A 26,076-nucleotide genomic window follows, 5' to 3' on the forward strand; every position below is an offset into this window, starting at 1 on the left:
TCTAAGATATATGCCTAAAATTTCACGTACAGAAGTTGGAGGGCAGAAAGTGGAGGACAGGAGGAAAAGTGGTTAAGTCAGTCCCAGTGGGTGACGGCTGTCACAGGGTATTTTCGGATGAGCTCCAGTGGATGGCAAGACGATTAGGCATGACATCTGGGATACAGTTAGACCTAACTACATAGAAAGACCAGCACAGAGAGATTACAATCAGTTGGTTTGATGTGGACCAAGCAGTGTTGTTGAAACGATGGGCTGAATGGTCCCCTGTGCATTGAGCTTCCTAGGAGTGAAGAAGTCAGTCATAAGGCGTGTTGCAAGCAGTGAGCCAAGTCAAAACCATTTGTGATAGTAATAAGACCTTTTGTGCATTGAAATGTGGTAGTGTACTTTTATTAAATGTGTACGTATTAACAAGGTCTTGTTAGTTTATAAAGTATATGAACAGGAAGGGATTAAATGGAACGCTGTGAGGACTACTTCAGGGAAGAGGGGAATGTTGGCATTCAAGAAACAATTGGAAAAAATGAAGCTGAGGATTTAAACAGATGCCTCAGGACAAACATTTTTTTATTGTCACTTTTATTATTATTGGAATAGAAACAAATTATTTTAATAGATGTAGATTCTTTCAGTGTGTCAGGCTTTCAGATAGTTGACAAGGAGAAAGTTTATAGCAAAGTTGTTTTCCAAGTTCCTTTTGAACTGAATAGACCATCGGCTTGAGGTTTGTAGACAAGTAGCATGGGAACTAGAGACCAGAAAGCTCCTTACTTATAGAAGAGCTTTTTATGTTGTTTGGTTGGCACTGTTACTTTGAACTGTGTAGCGAAATTGTTCCTCCCGCTCCATTGTATCCTCACTGCCTCAGCTGACAGTCATGACTCAATGGAGTGTTTTGTGGCCCCTTGTTCGCTGGCCTCACATTGTGAGTCTGGGTTGATGCAGGTGCACTCCTGGGGCTTTTCTTGTGCAAAGTATTCAGAGGAACTTTATCTCAAGACCGGGTGAGAGGGGAGAACCAAAGTAAAGCGATTTTTTTAGAGGGTATTTTTGTCTCTTTTTAAGAAAAGTGGCCTTTCAAAACAATTCTAAACATCAAACTGTCGTTGCTAAGCAATGCATTAGAGATATGTAGATTAAACAGAATGGCTGTGAGACACTTTGAAAGGATGATTTCCAGCTTTTTTTCCCAGCTACAAATCGTTGATAGGCTGGGGATGCTCTGCTATGTAAAGAACTGCAAATGATTTTTATCCCACGATAAACCTTGCATTTGATGTTCCTTAAAACTTCTATTGTTGTCTTCTGCTCTTCTGCCTTAAAACAAGTTCACTCTTAAGTTCTGAAATTAAAATTCAGGAGATAATGAATTAGACTTACACTTATAACGTGTGTTGATATCAAAACAGATCAATGCATTTCACACAGCGATGCCTTGAGGGATGATTGAATAAATTTCTGCAGTGCCATTGTCCGTAATTGGGGCCAGCACAATGTATTATTCAGGCACAAGCGCTTTTTTTGATCTGCAAAATGGGTCTGAATTGTCTGGCAGCTGGGCAGGAAGCCGTACATGCCTTAAAAGATCGGATTTACATATTATGGCCCTTTGGTTGGCTGCGGTGAATTGAATCCATTTTGTGCATGTTCATTTCACAAATGAAAGCTTTGCATCATGACTTTGTGCAGCTCTGTTTCACAGCACTCCCAGCGATAATGAAAATAAAAGTTGGGAAGGAGGTAAACTGGGGGTATGGTGTGTTACGTGCTGTGGAGAAATGATGGTTTAGCAGTAATGCCACTAGACTGGTTAAAGCACTCTGGGGTGTGGGTTCATATCCCATCACCTCAGACAGGGAGGGGATGGGGGGGAGGATTTTAAAAAGTAAGACTTGGAAACAAATGCACTGAGCATACTGGAACTCTCCTTTGAAATATACAAGATGAGTTGGACACATTATGTGTCATTTGCAAGTTTTATTGATTGTTTTAGCCTTCAGGCTTGGAGAATTTGCATTCAACTAATAAAATCTGGAATTGAAAGTTAGTTCCAAAGCCACCATTATTGTTGTCATCATTGTTATAGAAAACCAACCGGGAAGGAAATCTGCTGCCCCAGCCTGCTTTAGTCTACACATGACTCCAAACGCATGCCAATATGGTTCACTCTTAACTACCCTCTGAAATGACCCAGGCCAGCAAACTGCTCTATTCAGAGGGAATTAGGTTTGGGAAACAGATGCCACACTTTCCAGTGACACTCACATTCCATGAGTGATTTTTTTTCTAAAAATTGCATTTATACAGCGTCTTTACACTGGAAAATCCCCCGAAAGAATCCTATCAAACAAAACTTGATACAAAGCCACATGTATATAAATGATTGGAACAAGCACCTAAAAACACAGTCAATGAAAAAAAAATTTAAGCAACATCTGGAAAGGCAGAAAGTGAAGTGGACTGATTCAGTGTGGGAACTGGACAGCTTAGGACCTTAGCAGCTGGACTTATGGTCCCAGAGATGTGCCAATAAATCTCAGAGATGAACCAAGAGGAAAAGTTGAAGGAGCACAGAGAACGCAGAGGGTAATAGGGTAGAAATAGTTTATTTGGATAGGGATGAACAAATCAATGGAGAGATTTGAAAGCAAGGATAAGAATTTTAAAATTGCAGCATTGTGATTGTAACAAAGTGTGAATGGGGTCACAGGCATCAGAGCTCTGGATGAGCTCAAGTTAGCAATGCATGTGACACAATTGCACAAGATCATATTCCCTATAGATTATTCCTGATTCAGGCACTGACAAAAATAATAAAGATGCAGCATTATCCTAACTCGGAGCGGCAGATCATGGCAGGACAGCTTTGATTCTTAATCCACACTGAGTTTACTCATCTCAGTGAAAGTTGAGGATGCTACAGCTGAGAAGGAGTTGAGGTGAAGTTGAAGAGGAGAATCACCCGCATTTCTGAGAGTTACCAAATGACTCCTGCTGCAAAGCATGTGCCATGCAGGGACAGGGACATGCTCAACGCAATAGCACACATGGAGGGATACACAGAATATATGCCCATGGGCAATGTTACTGGAACTCGGTTAGCACCCAGGGCAGCATCTTCTGACATTGCTGACCGCTCAGGAGAAGAGTGGAGGGAATTTGAATATCCTCTAATGAATTTCATATGCCCACAGACATGGCACAAAGCCCACCCCACCCTCACCCATTCTAGAGGAGTTTACAACATTATAATATCATTTTAGAAAGCCATTTGGAAAATGTTAACAGTATTTAAAGATGAGTCATGTATTTCGAATTTATGTAAGTTGTGAAGCATTTACATTATCAAGTTCTCTTTACACAATCTGGTCATTTGATGTGGAGTTAGAACTTTGCTTGATAACAGTCCAATGGCTCTGGATTCAGTGCTTCTACTGGGTGTTCTTCTTCTGCTTTCCTGGTTCATTCAGGTCTTGAACAGCTTGCATGGCTCATTTTGGTAAATAATCAATTTCTCTTTTCAGGTTTGCTGGAAGTAAGTTTCTTTGACTCAGTCGGGTGTCTAAACTATTTGCCTGTCTCCATTAATCTGTTTCTTTGCCTTGACTGGTATTGTTTCATTTGCTGGCGGTTTAGTCAGATTCTTTCTATTCATTTCCTGCCTCCTCTATCCACCAGTTTTTCTTTAATCTTCATTCCTTTTTCACCTCTCTTGAAACAAGCATAAATTCACTACCTCATTTTAAAGCATCCATTCATTACATCTAACAGTGAGTGTAGGCAAGCTATTCACCTCACAGGGATATCATATAATAGTCACATTCAGCCAATGGTCAAACTACCTTCCTTCATTTCAGCCCATTGTGATGCTTTATACTGTTTCTGCCGGTGCCCCAACTGAGATTAGCCAGCAGAGAACTGGCCTCAGACTGAGTCCTCTCAGGTCTGCAAGCCCCGGTTGTTCAACGCTTTTATCACATGAGCTGCCCACCGTGTTTAAAAGAAACAAACTTTATAGGAATCGAAAAAAAGCCAACAGACCCAATGAACCTGACATATTTTGATGGATCAAGCTCACCTCCACTTCATTTCTCTCCTTTCTGTATCCAGAAAAAATGTCAAATGGTCTCTTGATCTCATTTGTGCTGTCTGCTTCAATGACTTTGTTTGGTAGCTCATTCATAATTTGACTCTACTTTAATTGAAAAACCTCCCACGGCTTCCATTTCTACTGCTCCTGTTCTCATTTTTAACGCATCTCCTGGGATTTTAGCTTCTGACAATTTTGTGCAATTTGCCTAGCTCACTTTTTCTATTTTATTTATAACGGTGAAAGCACCAATTAAATTACCTTGATTGTGAAAAAGGCCAACCCAGAGACCTTATGATTTGAAATTCTTGCTCTTTTGTGTCTCACTTTTGTCCACACTTGAGAGGCACAATATCTCTAAGTGATGAAGATGATCAGAGCTGCAAATAATGTGAACAATATACCTTAACAAATGCTGCCACTTCCTCAGCATTGTACAGTGAAAATCAATGGAAGTGAAGTAAAACATGAAACAATTTAATGCAGTATTTACAATCCACTATTCCCTCTTGTTTATTGTTCAATTCACCATTCCTGTTGTGAGTGGGCACAAGGTCTTGTAACTGTTGGATTTATTAATGGGGACCCAATTTACCCTCGGGAATGGGGCTATTGATAATAATCATTCTTGACAAAAATATTTATTTCATTTTTCGGTGAATTTTGTGCATACAATGCGAGAGAAATTGGAAATATGTCCCCAAGGCAAACTGTGCATCATGGTGTCAGCATAAAGACCTCTCCCATCTTAGGTTTTGTTTTAAAATATTTTGTAGAGGATTTTTGTTATGCATTAGGGCAGTGATGCACTGGTGCTAAGGCATAGAAATGTACTTCATTAAAACCTGACAACCATTTTAAGGTCACATGATCAGAAAAGTAGTGACTCCACAGCATTAATCCAGAGGATTGAGATTATAATAGGATCATCTAACAGGAAAAGCAAATATACACATTGTCTGTTATCACCTACAGCACAAATCTCTGATATATCTCTTAAATCATCACCTTACTCATTAATCAGGTTCTGACAACTCATAGTGGAGAGATTCTTATCTAGTCACTGCCTTCTATGAAACTCTTGCATTTGGCAATTCTGTAAAGATAAAACTTAGGGTTGTAATGGGTGTTTAATTAAAAGAATTTCTGTTTAGCTATACACATGGAGTAAAAGTCAACCTGTCAAAGCTGGAATTCAATCAGGAAAGAGATCTTTCATTGGAAGTCAAGCACTTTATTCATGATCCAATCTCCCAAAAAAGTTATTTTGCATTTCTTTAAACAGGAAGGGTGAAATCACACTGTGTGATAGCAATGAGAGATACAGTGAAAAACTAGTTTTAGAACTGTTTAACCCCTTTAATACAATAGCACATGGAGAGACCTATGTTTGACTCATGCCAAGCAGTGCAATTCCATTTGGAGTCAGAAGGTTGATACAGGCAAAGTGCTCAAGACTGGGAAGCAGGCTGTGTAACTGGGCTTAAGGGACAATTAAATATAATTCTTGAGTTTTAATTACCCACATATTCTTCTGTGCATTTGCACTGCATAATCTTTCCTGAATATGTCTTTACTAAACTGTGCACACCACAGATGCCAACTATAGCTCCACCATCAATGTTAGTGTAACACTTTAGTGGGCCTGAAACATCCCCATGTTCCAGTACAAAGAGTTGTCCACAAAATCACAGAACAGTTATGGTGCAGAAGCATGTCATTTGGCCCGTTATGCTTATTTTTGTTTCCTGGTGCCAATCTCCTGCCTTTTCCCCATATCACTGCACACAATTTTTATACATATAACCGTCCAACACCCTCTGAATGCCTCAATTCAATTTGCTTCCAACACATTTCCAAACAGCGCCTTCTCTACTCTAACCAATAATTGTGAAAAAGATTTTTTGTAGATCACCCTTGCTCTGTTTGCTTTAAAACCCAATGATATAGACTGGCATACTTTCCAAGGTCCAGGACCATGTGCTGAAGGACACACGAAAATGTGAGGAAGCCACCCATAAAGGCACAATGAGAGAAAGGCCACTATTTAATGTCCTTCAGCCAAAGTATTCCCATAGTGAAGTTTGGGAAAAAATCCCTACAGGTATGTTCAACTTTCAAAGACTATGATAAATACAACTGTAATTGTAATTGAGAGATAATGGGAACTGCAGATGCTGGAGATTCCAAGATAATAAAATGTGAGGCTGGATGAACACAGCAGGCCAAGCAGCATCTCAGGAGCACAAAAGCTGACGTTTCGGGCCTAGACCCTTCATCAGAGATGAAGGGTCTAGGCCCGAAACGTCAGCTTTTGTGCTCCTGAGATGCTGCTTGGCCTGCTGTGTTCATCCAGCCTCACATTTTATTATCTTGTAATTGTAATTGTACTGATTAACGCGCAGCATTGAAAGAAACTGATTTGGTTTGTACTGTGCGGAATGTCAACTTTGCTTATTACGGCAATGTACTTTCATGGATTTTATGAATAAAATGTACTTTTGAAGGAAAGGGACGTGTTTCTGGAGAGATACAGGAAGGGAGGGTGGATGCCCTAATTATTGGTTTGTTGGATGCTCGTGACTTTTCCTATTCCAAATACTCTTGTTAGGACTTATGAAGGCTTATTGAAAACTTTGTACATTGATTGCTTTCCTTTCTGAAGTTAAAACAGAAAATTCTGGATTTTCATGTCAGCTCAATGAACAACTGAAAGGGAAAAGATGGGTGATGATGGTTTAGGATGTGCACGCATGATCAGATATCGCTTCTTCTTCATTTTGTATATTACTAAAATATTGTTTTCACTGAACACTGTTTCCTTTCTACAAGCCCAAATTTACAGTGGAAACTCATATTCCGCCTGGGAACCCTGCAGCCTAATGGTATCAATGTGGACTTCACCAGTTTCAAAATATCCCCTTCCCCTACTGCATCCCTAAACCAGCCCAGTTCGTCCTCTCCCCCCACTGCACCACACAACCAGCCCAGCTCTTCCCCCCCACCCACTGCATCCCATAACCAGTCCAACCTGTCTCTGCCTCCCTAACCAGTTCTTCCTCTCACCCATCCCTTCCTCCCACCCCAAGCCGCACCCCCATCTACCTACTAACCTCATCCCACCTCCTTGACCTGTCCGTCTTTCCTGGACTGACCTAGCGCCTCCCTACCTCCCCACCTATACTCTCTCCACCTATCTTCTTTACTCTCCATCTTCGGTCCGCCTCCCCCTCTCTCCCTATTTATTCCAGTTCCCTCTCCCCATCCCCCTCTCTGATGAAGGGTCTAGGCCCGAAACGTCAGCTTTTGTGCTCCTGAGATGCTGCTTGGCCTGCTGTGTTCATCCAGCCTCACATTTTATTATCTTGGAATTCTCCAGCATCTGCAGTTCCCATTATCTTTAATTATTTACCATGTGGGATGTTTAGATTAGGTTACCTACAGTGTGGAAACAGGCCCTTTGGCCCAACAAGTCCACACGGCCACTTGGAGCATCCGACCCAGACCCATCCCCCTATAACCCACACACCCCTGAACACTCGGGCAATTTAGCATGGCCGATCCACCTAGCCTGCACACCTTTGGACTGTAGGAGGAAACCAGAGCGAACCCACACAGACACAGGGAGAATTTGCAAACTCCATGCAGACAGTCACCCAAGGCTGGAATTGAACACGGGTCCCTGGCACTGTGAGGCTACAGTGCCAACCACTGAGCCACCGGGCCACCCATGTCATCAGCACCAAAGATTTTCCAAAGGGTAATGTCAAGCATCTTGGAAGAGAAACAGGGAGCCATTTGACATACAAAGGACATCGTAATGTGCACGGTAAACAAAAGAGGAACATAATCATAGGATCAGGAGTATGTTCAAAGCACTCCAGAATGCAGGACTTACACTGAATAAGAAATGCCAAATCTACTGATTGAGTTACATTCCTAGGACGCATTATACAACAACAAAGCATCACTGTGGGGCTAAGGAAATACAAGAGCCTTCAATGAATTTCTGGCACCGAAATGCACTGATAATGTCCAGCGCTTCTTTGGCATGATGAGTCAAATGACAAAGTTTATCAGCAATTTAGCCAGACTTACGGAACCTATAAGAGCTTTTGATAAAGGCCAGCAATGGCATTGAAGACTGCAACTTGCAAAAGGATTAAAGCTACCTTCTACCGATGTTGTAGATTATTACAATTCAGGCTTCGTCAATATTGTAGACACAGACGCATTATCCATAGAATGAGTAGCTAGCCTTATTCAAGTGCAAACTGATGGAACATGCAATCCCGTCCGTTTAATGTGGGAACTTAGATAGAAACTGAACAGAGAAGGAATCATAGAGTAGGAAGCTTTTGCTCGGGAGTGTGATAGGTTCACATACCGCATCATGGGACTGATATTGCAGGTTGAGATTGACCACCAGCCTTTGATAATTTATTTGGATCTTAGGAAATCTTAGTTATATGTCTAAGAATTGAGAAATTCAGTTTTAAAAGCTAATGAAATTTGATTATAGCATAACCTATGTTGTAGGAAAGGTGCAAGTATATTCTCAATGGCAGCAGTGGACTGAACAGAAAAACAGGATCTCAGTCTTGTTGTGGAAGTAGAGTCTTATTCTACAGTAATTACCAACACTTTACTGGCAACTGAAGGAAGTCGCAGACAAATTCATGCAGCTCAAAAATCTGACAAGGATTGCACAAATGTCAGAAAACTTTGTCTGCTAGGGTGGCTGAAATATAAGCCAGCAGACTAACTTTAGAAAAGGTACGCCAAGTGAAAACAATGCTAGCTGAAAGTGGAATATTTATTGATATACTAATGTGGAATGGCTATCTGAAAGTCGATGCGAAGAAATATTCAACAGAAACTCCTGGCGCAGGATCATGGTATCCCAGACCACAGAGGAAGAGGAAAAAAATCACTGTGGCGGCCAGGCTTTTCAAGAGTCAAAAATATTTACATTTTGTTGTCCAACATAGCTGACAGCCTACAGAGCCAATGATCCCAGCGAGATGTCTAGGCTTGGTCAAACATAACCTCCCTGTATCTCTGAAAGAGAAAGCAATTAGAGGAAAGCCACAATAAAAGGTGGTAGAGGTGATACAACACTAAACAAAGGAGAAAATCCTCTGCCTGACTTAAAATCAGGGCAGACTTAAGATGTAGGTATTCACTTTACAAGATGCTAGCTGTTCTACCTTTCTCCCCAACAATGCTCAACCTCAATAAGCCTATATGACATTATCAAATTGAGAGGGTGTCAGAAGCTACAGTCATAAAGTCATAGAGCCCTAGGGCATGGAGATAGACTCTTTGGCCCAAACTGGTCCATGCTGACCAAAATATCCAAGCATGCCAACCCCTTTTCCCTACACGTGGCCCATATCCTTCTAACCATTTCCTATCCACTTATTCGTCCAAGTGCCATTTAAATGTTGCTAAAGACTAATGCCTTCTCATCCTCAAATCCCCAACCCTGGGAAAAAGACTGAGTACATTCCCCCTATCCATACCTCTCATGACATATTACACTTCTATAAGATCTCTCCTCACTCTCTTACACTCTAAAGAGGAAAGTCCTAGCTTGTCCAACCCTTCCCTGTAGCTCACTCTCTTGAGCCTCGGAAACATCCTTGTGAATTTCTTCCGCACTCTTTCCAGTTTAATAACATCCTTCCTAAAGCAAAGTGACCAAAACTGAAAACAATACTCCCAGTGCAGCCTTACCAACATCTTGTACAACTACATCATAACTTCACAGTTGCTATGCTCAATGCCCTGACTGATGAAGGCCAGTGTGCCAAAAGCCTTCTTCACTGCCCTATCTGCCAGTGATCCACTTTCAAAGATACGTTCACCTGAACTCCAAGGCCTCTCTGTCCCACTACACTCCTTAAGACCCTATCATTCACCATGAAACTCCTCTCTGATTTGACTTTCCAAAGTGCAACACTTCACACTTATTTATAATAAATTCCATTTGCCCCTTTTCGACCCACTTCCTCAGCTGATCAAGATCCTGCTGCAAGTTCTGATAACCTTCCTCACTGTCTACCATGCCGCCTACTTTAGTGTCATCCACAAACTTACTAATCATGCCTTGTACATTCTCATCCAAATCATTAATATAGGTAACAAACAGCAATGGGCCTAGCATTGACCCCTGAAGCAGATCACTAGTCACAGGCCTCCAGTCTGACAAGCATCCTTCCACTACTACTCTCTGCTTCCTACCATCAAGCCAACTTTGCATCCAATTTGTCAGCTCTGCCTGGATTCCATGCGATCTAATCTTCCAGAGCAGCCTAACATGTGGAACTTTATCAAAGACCTTACTGAAATCCATAAAGACCACATCTACCACTCTGCCCTCATCAATTTCACTGGCCACTTCATCAAAGATCTCCAAACAAATTTCTGAGGCATGATCGCCTATGCATGAAGTTATGCTGACTACTCCTAATCAAACTCTGTCTTTCCAAACGCATGTGTATCATATCCCTCAGGATCTTCTCAAGTAACCTACTTAGCACAGGCATGTTAGGTTTGCTGGTGTATAGTTACCAGGAGTTTCTTTGCAGCTCTTCTTGAATAAGAGCACAATATTCGCTAACCTCCAGTCTTCCAGGACCTCACCCGTGGCTAGCAATGATGTAAATATATCAGACAGGGCCCCCACAATTTCTTCTCTAGCCTCTTACAGAGTTCTTGGATACATCTGGTCAGAACCAGATTTATCTGCCTTCGTACTTTCTAATACTTCCAACAGCTCCTCTACTGTGATATGGACTTGTCTGCAAGACATCACCACTAACTTCTCCAAGTTCACATCTTCATGTCTTTCTACTTGGTGAACACAGAGGAGAAATATTCACTGAGGACTTCATGTATCTCCTGCAGTTCTGAACGTACAATGGTCAGAGAAACAGATCAACAGAGATCTTAGATTGTCAGTATGCCTGAAGGAACATTCAAGAAAAAAAGGAAGGTTTTGATCTGACATGAACCATGAAGTGAGATGAAGTATGATTATCACCGTATGTGTATACAGAGATATATAACCATTTCAGAAACATAACCACCATTGTATTGAATGAACCAGATCAGAACATCCAGTCGGAATTCTAGACCATCTCAACCTGTGAGATTCAGACCATGAGGTAGCAGTGAGCCCATAATGGTGAAAGCAGCGATAATGCAAATAATGATATTAATTATTGCATCAATGCTTATAAAAACAGTATGAACAAATAAAGTAAATTACTGGTTCATGTAGACTAACGAGAGAGAAATTCGAGTGTGGGGTCTGCAGGTGTACTACATTGCGATTTACATAAACCATGATGGAGTAAATGATCATATGATTCTGACATTAATTATACAGAGACACCAGTCTAAACTGGGCATGTGAAGACAGAGGTTTAAACACTAACAGGAGAGCTGTCCTTGATAACCTGCTATGTATAGATGTAAAGGAGTGTTGTGGTACATAAGAAGTTGAAGTGTCTTACTTAGAGATTGGGAACAAGTAGCCTCAGGGACGATACATGTGCAGACGCCCCCAGCCTGACATGCTTCAGATGGTTATCTCAATGTGCAGGTGGTAATATGAGCTTAAAGCACAATGCGAAGCGAAGAAAAGAGAAGAATCAAGGAAAATATATTGAGATTATCCATGCACAGCAAGCAACCTATTGTGAAGCTATCAGCTGTTCGGTGGGTGGCTCTTTAAACAAAGACAGGCAAAATCCTGTTCCAAATATGTGACTAATATGTGCAGAGTTACAACTGCATGTCTGGAGGGAACCCAGTTCCCTGTCATTCTCCTAGTAACTTATATATAGTTACAATAAAGCTCTCCAGTTGTAACTGATATTGTGTTTACTGCAGGTACAAAGTGCTTGCGTTAAAGCTATTTCTGTTCTTGGTCAGATTCCAAGAACTGTAATAACTCACAGCTACACCCTAGACTGAGTCACTCTCAGCTTAGACTGGTGGCCAGGTACCTGATTTCCTCAGTTTTTCTGAACTTTGCTGTGTTTTGTAAGAAAGAAAGCTAGAACATGACTGCATCTTGCAAACATGCAAATTAGGACCAGACCCCTTTGAGTTTCCATAAGGTCCTGTGATCCACCCCATCCAAACCATAGTAAGCCATTCAGCCCCTCAAGCCTACTCTGCTATTTGGTATGGTCATGGTTAATCTGTTTGTGGCCACAATGCTACTTGCCTATCAACACCCGAATTCATTTTTTAACCTTTGTTTCTTGCTTTATGACTTTCAAAATGACTTACAATGGCCCAAAATACAGGGGCAGGATATTGGAAACTTTCTCTCACTGTCAGATGCTCCATAAAGAAATTCTGACCAATGTGTTTTCCCAAACTTTGAAAGTACTTCATCAGCTGTAATGTGGTTAAGAGCATCCTGGACTCATGGAAGGCATTACATAAATCAAATCTACCTTTTCTTTCCTTTCTGTTATTGGGTTTCTTTTCTTTTCATTTAATTTGAAGACTTCAGGATTTCCAGCTCTCCAGGATTAGAATCATAGAATCCCTAAAGTGAGGAATGAGGCCATTTGGCCAACCAACTCTCCAAGGAGTCTCCCACCCAGTTCTACTCTCTCCCCACATTTGCAATGGCTAATCCACCTAACCTACACATCCCTGAACACTGTAGGCAATTTAGCATGGCCAATCCACCTAACCTTTGCATCCTTGGACTATGAAAGGAAACCGGAGCACCCAGCAGAAACACACACAGACACAAAGTGGAATTGAACCAGATCCCTGCCATGTCAGGCACCAGTGCTAATTATTCTGCCACCTAATTGATCAAGAGATTCCTGTAATTGAAAAGTAATCTCCTTGAACAGTGAGGTACTCAGAAGAGGGCTTACAAACCCAGCTGATAATGGCCAATGATTAATAAGAAACAGCACAGATAGTTCTCTACATTTTCAAATCAACCAGCTCAGAGATGTTATTACACACCTCTAGAGCAGGTGGGACTTAAACAAAGGAGTCCTAGACTAAAAGTAGGAACAATACCACTGTGCCACTAGAATTTTCAGATAGTTCTCTATCAGTTGGTGTAGCCGTTCCCACAAAATGTTCGTTCCATTCACACAATTGACCAGTTTCAGCAACCCAGGGTATTGTGGGTATCAGACATCACCATTCAGCAAACATGGTCAACACTACTGAAAACAAAGGAACACCGTTGATGGAAATTGGTTTAACACAGAGGGCAGCCTTATTTCCTTTGACCTGTTTTGCTCTATTGGTAGTGAATAATTTCATGAACCTGACTCTATTGGTCACCCCCTTGATCAGCGCATAAGCTCTGAATGACCCAAAAACCATTAACTATCACCTGCACATCAATTATGACTCCTCCATTAATAATGCTGGCCTTCCCCTGCAAACCCACAAGATTCTATGATTCTCCTCCCGCCAGCTACTAATGCCAATATGTCTGACACTCCTGGATTGGATCTGAGTAAAGATTTCCATCTTCCCTCTGTCCTCCTATTTTCCATCCTGTTTTCTGTCTACTGTCATGCTGTTATGGTCTTTTGAATTCCAAATTCATCTCCATATTCTTCTTCCTGCTTGAAGCCTTGTCTCCATGTCCCACGTTTGACATAATTCTTTTGCAGGACCTCGTTGCCTCAGGCCTCCACAATTAGATTTTTCCTTCCATTGTTTTTGTGCCTAATGTGGCCAGACATCTGGTTCTAAGAATATCTCACATTGAGGTTAAATGATGAGCGAAGACACTTAACCATAGCACAACTACATAATCTTCACAATGCAACTTGTAAAATTGCATGGCTCATGTGATTAAATGTCACATGATCAGACATTGCAAGGGCAGATGACACATAATCATTCTCTCGGGACATGTCCAGTGAGTGATCCCAACCCTATACTAGTGTCCAAGTTGCATGATATGAGTGATATTATTTCCAGGCAGTAGAGATAGGAACAAGCTATGAGATCTGTGCCCATCTAACCTATTCTGCCAGTCCACTACTCAGCTCCAATTTCCTGCTCTCTCCCCATAACCTTTCAGCACTTGAAATCAACTCAATGTCTTAAAAATAGTATTCAACCCTCTAGGGGGTAAATTAGATCAGAAATCTTCAATCCTTTAAGTGAAGCAATTTCACCTTAGTCCTAAAGGATCAACACTTTATCCTGAGACTGTCACGCCCAACCTGTGATTCTTTGAAGGAGCAAATTAGTGCAGAGGCTGGAATCTGTATTGAAAACAAGAATGCTGGAAATCACAGCAGGTCAGGCAACACCCTTGGAGAGGATGTTCTAATGAAGAGTCGTCTAGGCTCAAAACATTAGCTTGCTCTCTCTCCATGAATGCCGCCTGACCTGCTGTGATTTCCAGCATTTTTTGTTTTTAATGTGATTCTTTGGAGTTGCAAACCAGGTTATTTTAGATTCTAATCCTAGATCTTACTTAAACTTTAATCATGCAACTCTATTTCTGTTTCACAAAATTGTTAGCAGTTTGCTGAACTTCCTGCAAAATTTTATTGGAAAGAAAACAAAACTAAAAATAAGCTCAGGTGGAGTCTTTAAGAATGCAGACTGATTGTCTGTTCTGATTGGAAAGGTACACTCAGAAAGATTTTAAGTTTTACAACTTTGGCATGTGGATTTCAACATGGAAAATTACCACTTGGGCAGTAAAAGAAAGTGAGAGAAATAAAGGCTGCAGTTAATGACTTGTGCCAACAGGGCAGTCTGTCCCTGTAATAATAACTGACTGCTTGTGTTTTGTTACAATTTCAATTCCTGTTTTCAGATCGCTGTATGGTCTTAAACTCTCCCTATCTCTGTAACCTATAACCTTCCTTGAACTCCATACTTTTCCAATTCCAGCCCCTTGTATTTCCCAAGTTTCGTTTCTTAACTATTGGTAACAATGCTTTCAACTACCTGGACACAAGGCTCACCAATTTGTCGTGTCGGACTCAGGTTACCAACCAATGGTAGCGTACGGTTGGGGTAGTATGTCACCACTCCTCTTCCACTCTACTAAATGACCAAAAACCAGTTTAGACAGTCTCTGGCAGGATGCTATAACAAAAAGTCAAAAGGCCCATGAAAACTCATTAATAAGAAGTCAAAATATTGCTTTCAGCACTCCAGCTACACCAGAGCAACTCTCCCCTCTACTCTTTCAGAGCAAAACTTTGATCAGGTTAGACAGCCCCTGGTGACCACTATAATAAAAATAAAATCAGTCAAGGGAAACTTACCAGAATATCGTCACCCATGATAAGAATGCACCCAGAACTTATGGTGCCCACCAGAATCTTCCATTCACGATGTTTTTGGATCAACCTGTTCAGAGATGTTACTATGCCCCTCTGGACTCAAACCCAGGCTCTTTGTTCCCAAGGTAGAGACACTATCACTGCACTATAAGACAGCCAAATCCTCATTTCTGTTCTTTTAAAATTAGGTTAATGAGCCACTTTATGGGGCACTGTAACAAAAACACAATACAACATAGAACATAGAACAGTACAGCACAGTACAGGCCCTTCGGCCCATGATGTTGTGCCAAACTTTTAGCTAAACCTAAGGTTTCTCTAACCTCCACTCCTACCTTATATAATCATCCATATGCCTATCTAATAGCTGCTTAAATGCCCCTAATGAGGCCGACTCCACTACCTTCTCCGGCAATGCATTCCACGCCCCTACCACTCTCTGAGTAAAGAGCCTACCTCTGACATCTTCCCTATATCTACCTCCACTCATTTTAAAACTATGGCCCCTCGTAATAGCTACCTCCACCCTAGGAAAATGTCTCTGGCTGCCCACTCTATCTATATCTCTGCTCATTTTGTACACCTCTATCAAGTCACCTCTCATCCTTCATTGTTCTAAAGAGAAAAGCCCAAGCTTTCCTCATAAGACCTTCCCTCCATTTCAGGCAACATCCTGGTAATCCCCTCTGCACCTTTTCGACCGCTTCCACATCTTTCCTATAATGAGGTGACCAGAACTGAACACAATACTCCAGATGTGGTCGAACCAGGGATTTGTATAGCTGGAGCATAACTTCACGGATCTTGAACTCAATCCCTCTATTAATGAAAGTTAACACCCCATACATCTTCTTAACAATTCTGTCCACCTGGGTGGCAGATTTCAGGGAACTGTGGGCATGAACCTTAAGATCCCTCTGCTCCTCCACATTGCCAAGAATCTTTCCATTAACGCTGTATCCTGCTTTCAAATTTCTTCTTCCATAATGAATCGCCTCGCACTTTTCGGGGTTAAACTCCATCTGCCACTTCTCAGCCCAGCTCTGCATCCTATCAATGTCCCTTTGTAGCCCAGAACAGCCCTCCGCATTATCCACAACTCAACCCACCTTCGTATCATCCTCAAACTTACTAATTCACCCTTCCACTCCTACATCCAAATCACTTACAAAAATCACAAACAGAAGAGGACCCAGAGCAGATCCTTGTGAATATACCACTCGTAACTGAGCACCATGTTGAATATTTACTGTCCGCTACCACCTTTTGTCTTCTAAGGGTCAGTCGATTCTGAATCCAATCTGTCATATTTCTTTCTATCTCACGACTCCCTACTTTCTGTCTGAGCCTACCAATGGGAACCTTATCAAACGCCTTACTTAAATCCATGTATACCACACCCACTGCTCTACCTTCATCCACGTGTTTGGTCACCTCTTCAGAGAATTCAAAAGGTTTGTGAGGCATGATCTACCCCTCACAAACCCATGCTGATACCACAAATCAAACTGTGCCAATTCAAGTGATCATAAATATCTCTCAGAATCCTTTCCAATAATTTGCCCACCACTAAAGTAAGACTAACTGGCTTGTAATTTCCAAGGTTATCCCAATTCCCTTTTTTGAACAAGGAAATGATGTTTGCCTCTCTCCAATCTTCCGGCGCTATGCCTGTGGACAGCGATATAAAGATCACCGCCAAAGGCCGACAGTCAATTGAAACTTATAAATAGTGAACAGAAACTAAGTCAAGATAATATTACCTAGGGAATCCTGCTTTCCAGATACTTTCTAATCAACTTGTTCACATTGATGCAATGGTCAAGCAAGCACAAAATCGCCTCTTCTTCCTCAGGAGGGTAAGGAAACCCACATGTCCATAAGGACTCTCACCAACTTTTATAGATGCACCATATAAAGTATTCTACCTGGGTGCATCACAGCTTGGTACCACAACTGCTCTGCCCAGGACCATAAGACACTCCAGAGAGCTGTGAACACAGCCCAGACTATCACCCAAGCTAACCTTCCATCCATTAATTCCATCTACACTTTTTGCTGTATCAGAAAGGCAGCCAACATCATCAAAGACCCTTCCCACCCTGGCTATAATCTCTTCCAATCTCTTCCATCAGGCAGAAGATACAAAAGCTTAATCACTATACCAACAGGTTCAAGAACAACTTCTTCCCTGCTGTTACTAGAGTGCTGAATGGACCTCACACATTTCAAATGTGATGTTGATTTTGCTTTTGTGCACCTTCCTTGAAGCCATAACTTTGTATTCCTGATTCTTTTCAATCACCCTACGATCTTTGTATATTATGATCTGCCTTTGCTGCACGCAAAGCAACTGTAATAGGTACATGTGACAATAATAACTCAAATTGAATCACAGGCACTATTACACACCTCTGAAACACACGGGATATGAACTTGGGCCTTCTGGCTCAAAGATAGGGACATTACCACTGCACCAGAAGAAAAGAGTCTGTCGGATTATCAGTGATAGACAATTAGTAAGGCTTAACAAGAAGAGTTAGTCGGACAGCATATATTGAACGTTAGCAATTTGTTGAATTTAAATGAACATCCTCAGCATAATTATGACTATCAGGAACCGTAGGGGACACATTTGTCTCCATCAGGTTCTTGCACTGGATTCCATGATACTCCACCCAAAGGCTATGCGGCATAATCAGATTGGGCAAAGGTTAAAGCAACTTCAGCATTAATTCCTGCAGAACTATTACTTAATATGAAAGAGTTCATTGAATCATAGAGTCATACACCACAGCAACAGGCCCTTCAGTCCAAAGAGTCCATGCCGACCATAATCCTGAATTAAATTAATCTCACCTAATTCCCAACCTAAACCTCTCCCCCACCTTTTCCTCCATTAAGATGCTCCTTAAATCTTACCTCTTTGACTAAGCTTTTGACCGTGACCCTGAACATTTGAGTATGTGCTTGCTGCCAAAATTTGTTTGTGGACACTCCTGTGAACCGGCTTGGGCTGTTTTACTATGTTAAAACTGCAAAATAAATGCATGTCTTAAGAAAATGCTCTGGTGCCTGCTTTCAAAACCCTCAAAAGGTGAACACTTAATCTGATCGGAAAAGCGCAAGGGAAGAAAAGGGAAAGAAAGGAAGAAATGGCAAAGGAAATAGAAGAAATTTATTCTCCTACCATTTCACAGAATTACAGAATAATTATGACATAGAAGGAGGCCATTTGGCTGATCGTGCCTAGACTGACTCTTCAATAAAAGATCATTACCTATTTCTTCACCTGTATTCCAGGCATGAGCCTTCCTGTATTTATTCACAATAACACCTCCAGGACTGACTTTAACAGAAAACATCACACCTTGATCTCGTCTGTCGATGGAAACCTCTTGGGCCAAGTAGCAATTAATTTACAGGCTGACGTGAAATTTCAACTCTTCACAGTTATTCCTTGTAGAGCACATTGACCTTACACTGGAGCTTCCCATGAATGAACAGAATTCCCTGGTGGTCAATTTCCAAAGGAACGGAATTGAATTGAAGCGCCAAGTAGGTAACTGCAGGAGGAGAGATTACACCTTCAAGATAGAAAATCCTTTTTGAGAAGCCCTGTCAAAATGAAAGTAAAGGTCAATCAAAGGTTGTATTTTTCGTAAAAATTGAGGACAAAGAAAATAATAGATTATTTCTGTTGTGAGTTTGGTTAGAAAGTAAGGTATTGATGGCTAGGACTTTAGCAAATCTCCTTTGCTTACACTGCCAACGCATAATCAATGCTCTATTATTACTTTGTCAAATGCTCTGACAGCTTAGAGCATGTAATGGAGGGAAGACCTGGACAATGAGTTAGTCTTATTATCAAACTCTTGCTCATTCCAGATGTCACTGTTGTTCTGTCAATGTTTGCAGCCATCTTTTGTTTATTCATTTGCAGGAGGAGAGCATTGCTGGCCAGGCAGCATTTAATACCCATCCCTAATTGCCCAGAGGGCAGTTTAAGAGTCAACCACATTGCTTTGGGTCTGGAGTCACATGTAGACCAGGCCAGGTAAGGATGGCAGTTTATTTCCCTAAAGACAATTAGTGAACCAGATGGGTTTTTCCGACAATCAGCAATGGATTCACGGTCGTCATTACATTCTTAATTCCAGATATTTCATCGGATTCAAGTTTCACCATCTGCCATGGTGGGATTTGAACCCAGGTCCCCAGGATGTTATCTGGGTCTCTGGATTAACAGTCCAGCGATAATACCACGAGGCCATTGTTTCCCCTTGCCTTCTTTCTTGAGGGTTGCCGAACCATGAGGAATACTCAAGTGCAAAGATAAATTGGGGTTAATCCTGGGTAATTTTGTTTACAACCTGAGGACTTTAGGAGCCGAGCAAGAAAGTAGAGTTTTGGTCACAATCAAATTAACCATGGCCTTGTCAAGTGGGAGATCAGACTTAAAGGGAGAATAGCCTGCTCTCTGATTCTTATGATCATGGGGTGGGTTGCAGGGTCTCACAAGGATGCTAAGGATGAAATGTGAAGGGTTTGGCTTGGAGAGGTAATCACAATGTGTTTACTGGGAAAGATGGCAGGACCGTTTACAATGCAAGGGTCTAGCGTTATAACAGAAGATTCAAGGGTTACAGAGGGAAGGTGCATGATGATGCTGGAGGATCGAGGATGGCAAGGTCAAAGTGGAAGGTAACGGGGAGGGATGGTGGGTAAACATTCTCTCAGAGTTTAAGTGGACCTTCACGAAGTCAGTTGTAGCTGTCTTGTAGGACAGACTGGGCTGCGGGTAGGTTTGGGAGTTGGATAATGAGAAGACTAGGAAATCTCACTGATTGCAGCGATATGGATGAAACCCATGGGTACCCTGGTTCATAGATCCCTGTATGCCTTTTCCTTGAAGATCAGTAGGTGCAATATCTATGGGTTTCTTAGACACAGTATTCCTTAAGCCTTGGGAGCAGAAGGAGAGGAACAAAGAAAGCGGGGCTCTCATCAAAAAACAAATTAGCCTACAGGAATCTGCAGGATGTCATTAAGGTAGGCAATCAGCCATAATCTTTTGAATAACAGACAAGCCCAATATAGAATACAGCAGAATCACACTTTCTGTCTTTTTTAATTTATTCTATCATGGGGATATCATGTTTAAGGCAAGCACACCATTATGGGGCTCACAGCACTGGGGACCCAGGTTTGATTCCAAACTTGGACGACTGTCTATGAGCAGTTTGCACATTCTTTATGTGTCTGCGTGGGTTTGTTCCACAATTCAAAGATGTGCACATTGGGATAGACTGACTATGCTAAATTGCTCATAGTGTCCAGGGATTTACAGGGTAGGTTGTTTGGCCATGGTAGGTGCAGGGTTATAGAGAAGGGCAGGTGTCTGGGTGGGCAGGTCTTCAGAGGGTCAGTGTGGACTTGATGGACTGAATGGCCTGCTTCCATACTATAGGGCTGTATGATTCTAACTGAGGCAAACCAATAGTACCTAGCCATTCTTCTAGCATAAGGGAAACTGAGGCCAATTTTAAGGTCTTTATGATTGAGCAGCTGAGATTAACTATCAGCAAAGACCAAGAATTGAAACTGTGACCAACTGCTCTCCATCTGCTTATATCTTAGGGATTTCTGTTGACTTGTGTATCTTAATGGAACTTGCAGATTCCATCGGTCCTTACCCAGAATGAAGGTGGGATCCTCCAATGGGATCCCACACACCATCACTTTATTGCTCTTGTTTCGCTTGCTCACCACTCCCCACTTTGTGAACTTTAAGGGTGCGAACTGCAAAGGTAAAGCAGACATGGCAATCTTTCAGGTTCTGCTATTGAGAGCATTGTGCCAGGTATTAAATTCTGCCTTATGTGAGCATAACTGCGTTAAAGCATAGAACATGATGTTTGCGCCATAGGGCCTTGAATGTTCTTAACCAGGTCAGAATCGGAGCTCTGTTTTAGTATATTACAGAGCCACAATTAAAAAGCGAAGATGCCACAAACATTTTGAAAAGCCACACACTGCCATCTGTAATGAGGTACAATGTCATTATAACAAACTGCAACAGCTGTAATGGTAATTAATGTGAAAGTGTCCCCCTGTGGCTATGCTGAGCAGAGAACAACTGGGAAATAGACAGGGTATGTTTCGTTTCATCAGCATCCTGCTGAAATACTCAGCCAAAGAGTTCCGGCTTTCTAGACACAGGTTCAAGCAAGTGAAAGGCTCATTTGCAATTGATGCCAGGAAGTTCATCACAACAAAGAGCGATCAACACACGGAACGGAATTCCAGATCAGATAATGGAGGCAAAATCTTGGAGCAGATTCAATTGTTTTTTGCTTGACTTGACTACCTTCACTGTTGCTCGTCTGCTGTAGCTTCTGAGTGAGGTCTAACAGGAGCCAGTTGTTTGGCAATTGTGACCCAATCAGGTGTGGCTACATGCATTTGCCCAGTAAACTTGTATTAATTTGAATAAAGTTGACATCGATTAAGTGTGACCAAGCATGCATAATTATCAGTGGGGAATCGGCAGAGAACATCTGAAGCAGACGGAATTCTTCCGTTTCTGTTGAGGAGTCTTTAGAATTGCAACGAAAATATCAGAGTTACAGTATCCTAAACAATTGTTTGTCCAACCCTAGTCTGTGCAAATTGTAAATGGGATTAGATAGTGAGAGACACATGACTGAAATAATCTAAAGACAATTCTGCACATATCAGTGTGAGGAAATATGCTAGCACCACATCCCTAATCTAAGATTTGGAATGGAAATTGCTATAGCACAGGTGGGCGAATAAATAGACTATCCACATTCCAGTAGAGGGAAAAAAAAGGGCTGTGGGAATTAACAGAAATGCGTACTTTGAGCCCTCTGGCAATGACAAACATGAAGTAGCCATTCTTATAAACTACAAAGACCAATTGTTTCCAAAATGCTGTATCAACAATCTTTTTTCCACCCAAGAACAATCTCAGAATAGAACAAGTTGCCAAAGAGAATAGTCACAGCTTCCTCACTTGAACTCACCAAAACTCATCTCTAAATTATTTCCAGCAGGCCAGGCCGGGTTTCACAACAAGCTACCTGCATAAATTTTGGCAGATACAAATATTAAACTATAGTGGTGACACAACTTTTGCGTAAGGTAGTAGTTCTGAAAGAGTTCAAGGTTATGTTATATTGAGCTCCACACATTATGATGATGGCATACAATCTTTGGGTGTGGACAGCTGAGTTCTGTATAAGCTCCCAAAGAGAGCCGATGTGTTCTGTACAGGTCCCAAGAGTTCTAAGTAACTCTGCCTAATGAGTTAATGTAAACTATACCTATTGCCATCATTCTATAAACTATCACTTCAAGTAAGTCCAGAGCCTCTTCAGGTTTAGACTCATTGGTGGTCTATCACTGATAATGAGATAGGCCCTACACTTAGTACATAGAAAGGAGGATTGGTGGCTCAGATTTATTCAATCTAGAATGCCTTATGCTGGCGGCATTTCATAGAATAGAATCGCTACAGTGTGGAAGTAAGCCATTTGACCCATTGAGTCCACACCGACTCTCTGAAGAGCATCCCACCCAGATTCACACTCCTCTCCTATCCCTACAAACTTACGTTTCCCTAGCCTGCACATCTCCTGGACATTGCGGACAATTTAGCATGGTCAATCCACCAAAACTGCACATCTTTGGATTGTGGGAGGAACTAGACCACCCAACAGAAACTCATGAAGGCATGGGGAGAATGTGCAAACCCCACATAGACAGTTGCCCGAGGCTGGAATTGAACCTGGGTCCCTGGAACTGTGAGACAGCAGTGCTAATGAGGCAGCAGTGGTATCTGAAATTATAACAAACTGAAGCAGAAGTACTAATTGTTACAGAGAAACATTGCATGTAGCAGTATTATGTGAAAAATAGTAGATTTCCATCCTTTACTGTGTTTTTAGTCTCAATGATGTGTACCTGTTTGTGTTTCCATCGCATAATCTGTAACTATGTCACCTCAATGGGTTAGAGTACCAATTATCTGATAGGAGGCTCCTTATCACCAATCTAATCATTTCCTCCCACCACATACCAGCATCAGTGCATTATCCCTCATTTACTGTCAATCACAGGAAGTAACGCCAAATCCCTGAACTTCAACAAGGCCTTAGATCAGTCAGGCTTTACTTTTTAATTACACATCTTCTTGGCCAACAATGAACAAGAAAGATTTGGAGGGTTACGGGCCAGGAGCAGGCAGGTGGGACTAGTTTAGCTTGGAATTTATTCAGCGTGGACTGGTTGGACCGAAAGATCTGTTTCCGGGCTGTATGACTCTATAACACTGTGACCATGATTCAATCACTATTCTGGGTGAACAGATTGCAGCATGGTTCTATGGCATCTCTGTATCCATCACTTTAATGGTGGTGTTTATCTATTTACATTACATGGGCTAAAAGAAAAGGCAAAAGAATTGCTCTGAATTGTATCATGGCATAAATCATTGGGACTTGTTCGCTTTTAGTTTCTCAATACATTTAGTTGTGAATTTGATGATGCAGATTTGAGAATTTTGAGGGATGGTAAAAAGGTAAGTTAAAAATAAACTATTTTAAATTGAAAGAACTAACTGCCAAGTTGCTACTGGCAACGCACCAAGCAGCATTAAGTTCTATAAGGATCAGCTCTCAGTCTGCGCTGAACTAACTGGGGAGGAACAGGGACATGGCAACTGAACTGTACATGCCTTGGCAAAGGAGGGGGAAAGGTCAAGAAGTCCTGCTCCTAATGGTTATTAAGTCTTGTTCCTGGAAAAAGTACACATTGGGTGACAACAAGTTTGACCTCAGCTCTGGTAACCCCTCTTCTGCCTCGCAAACAATCTTCTGCACCAACCTGTCCCCCCAAACCACAGCCCCACTCCCAATTGCAACTAAAATTCCAATTTCACCAAGGATAACAAAAATTGCTTTAGAAACTTAGCATGCCTGGCAACATCTATGGGGAGAAAACAGAACTAATGTTTCAGATGAGTGACCCCTTCTCCAGAGTTTCTGCTTTTGTTGGTGTAGAAGGAAACCATTCAGCCCATCAGGTCTGGACCTACCTCCAAAAGGCATCCCATCCAGACCAGTAACCCCCACCCTATTCCTGTAACCGTGTATTTACCATTGGCTAATCCACCTAGCCTTTTTTTCTCCTTTATTCATTCACAGGATGAAGGAGTTGCTGGCCAGGCAGCATTTATTGCCCCATCCCTAATTGTCCAGAGGGCAGGTAAGAGTCAATCACATTGCTGTGGGTCTGGAGCCTCATGTAAGCCAGACCAGGTAAGGATGGCAGCTTCCTTCCCTAAAGGATATTAGTGAATCAGATGTTTTTTTCCGACAATCGGCAATGCGTTCACCGTCATCTTTAGATTCTTAATTCCAGATATTTATTGAATTCAAATTCCACCATCTGCCATGGCGGAAGTTGAACCTGGGCTCCCGGAATATTATCTGAGTCTCTGGGTTAACAGTCCAGCAATAATACCACTAGGCTATTACCTCCCCTGCACATCCCTGGACAGTACGGGGCAATACAGCATGGCCAATCCACCTAACCAGCACATGTTTGGACTGTGGGAATAAGCTGGATCTTCCAGCAGAAACCCACACAGACATGGGGTGAATGTGCAAACTCCACACAGATAGTCACAAGGCTGGAAACAAACCCTGTGAGGTAGTAATGCCAACCACTGAACCACCCTCGACTGATTCTCCATTCCTGATCTCTGGGTCCATTTATTCCATATTCTCAAATTCCTTTGCATGAAGACAGTTTTTGCTGTCTTCTGAATTCAAGTACCAGACAGAAAACACTTTCCAGCAGCTCTCTCGCCATGTTAAGCACCAGAACTGGATCACCCACTCCACCCATCTCCCAGGCTTAGAATCCATGTTTTTTCCCAAATTCATCCCATGGGGCATCATTCTGGTGCATTGTCACCTCCTGGGAATAAAACCAGTACACAGTTCTTAAGAGTGGATCACTCATTTTGTGCATTGCTGAATGTGACCATTTTTGATGAGCTTTTCCTTATGGTGCGTCCAATTTTAACTCTCTCCAAAACCTGCATCCAACTGCACAAGTATAAAATTGGTCAATTAATGTCTCTTGTTGAATGCATTTGGAGACTGTGCACATTGTGAAAAGTTCATACTACATGATGGAAATGGTAGGGGGTGAGCATGGCGTGAGGAACAGAGGGAGGAGGATGTCATTCAATGCCTTGAGTTCATTCTTCCTTTCAATGAGATGATGATTGATCTGTATCTTAGCCCCATCCACCCATCTTGACTTTGAAACCTTTTGTGCCCTTGTCTAGGAAAAAATATGTTGACCTCAGATCTCAAGTCATTCATTGAACCATCATCTATGGATTTTTTGTGACTGAGAGCTCCACACACTTCTATCCCGTTTTGGGTGAAGACTTATTTCAAAAGCTCTCCTGTGAAAGATCTGCCTCCAATGTTCAATGTGAAGTTATTTAGAGAGTATCATTTTGTAAATCCTTTCAACACAAAGGGTGGACAATGAGAGGGGGAGAGATTTTCAGTCAGCCACTTAGAGTTATACAGGAAAGAAACAGACTCTTCGGTCTAACCA

The 26,076-nt window shown here is 41.8% G+C and overlaps 1 long non-coding RNA gene across 2 annotated transcripts in view; it reads right to left on the reverse strand.

The window, feature by feature from the left end:
- Positions 1-644: 644 nt before the first annotated feature.
- LOC125467367 (uncharacterized) overlaps positions 645-26,076 on the reverse strand; it is a 68,166-nt gene continuing 42,734 nt past the window's right edge. For both annotated transcript variants that reach the window (XR_009442887.1, XR_007250622.2), the window contains exons 2-3: positions 18,692-19,029; positions 645-1,345 (exon numbers count right to left, since the gene is read on the reverse strand). This is a non-coding gene — a long non-coding RNA (uncharacterized LOC125467367). The remainder of the gene's footprint in view (positions 1,346-18,691; positions 19,030-26,076) is intronic.

This window comes from Stegostoma tigrinum, chromosome 33, assembly GCF_030684315.1.
Source record: "Stegostoma tigrinum isolate sSteTig4 chromosome 33, sSteTig4.hap1, whole genome shotgun sequence".
In the NCBI taxonomy this organism is placed as follows: Eukaryota; Metazoa; Chordata; class Chondrichthyes; order Orectolobiformes; family Stegostomatidae; genus Stegostoma; species Stegostoma tigrinum.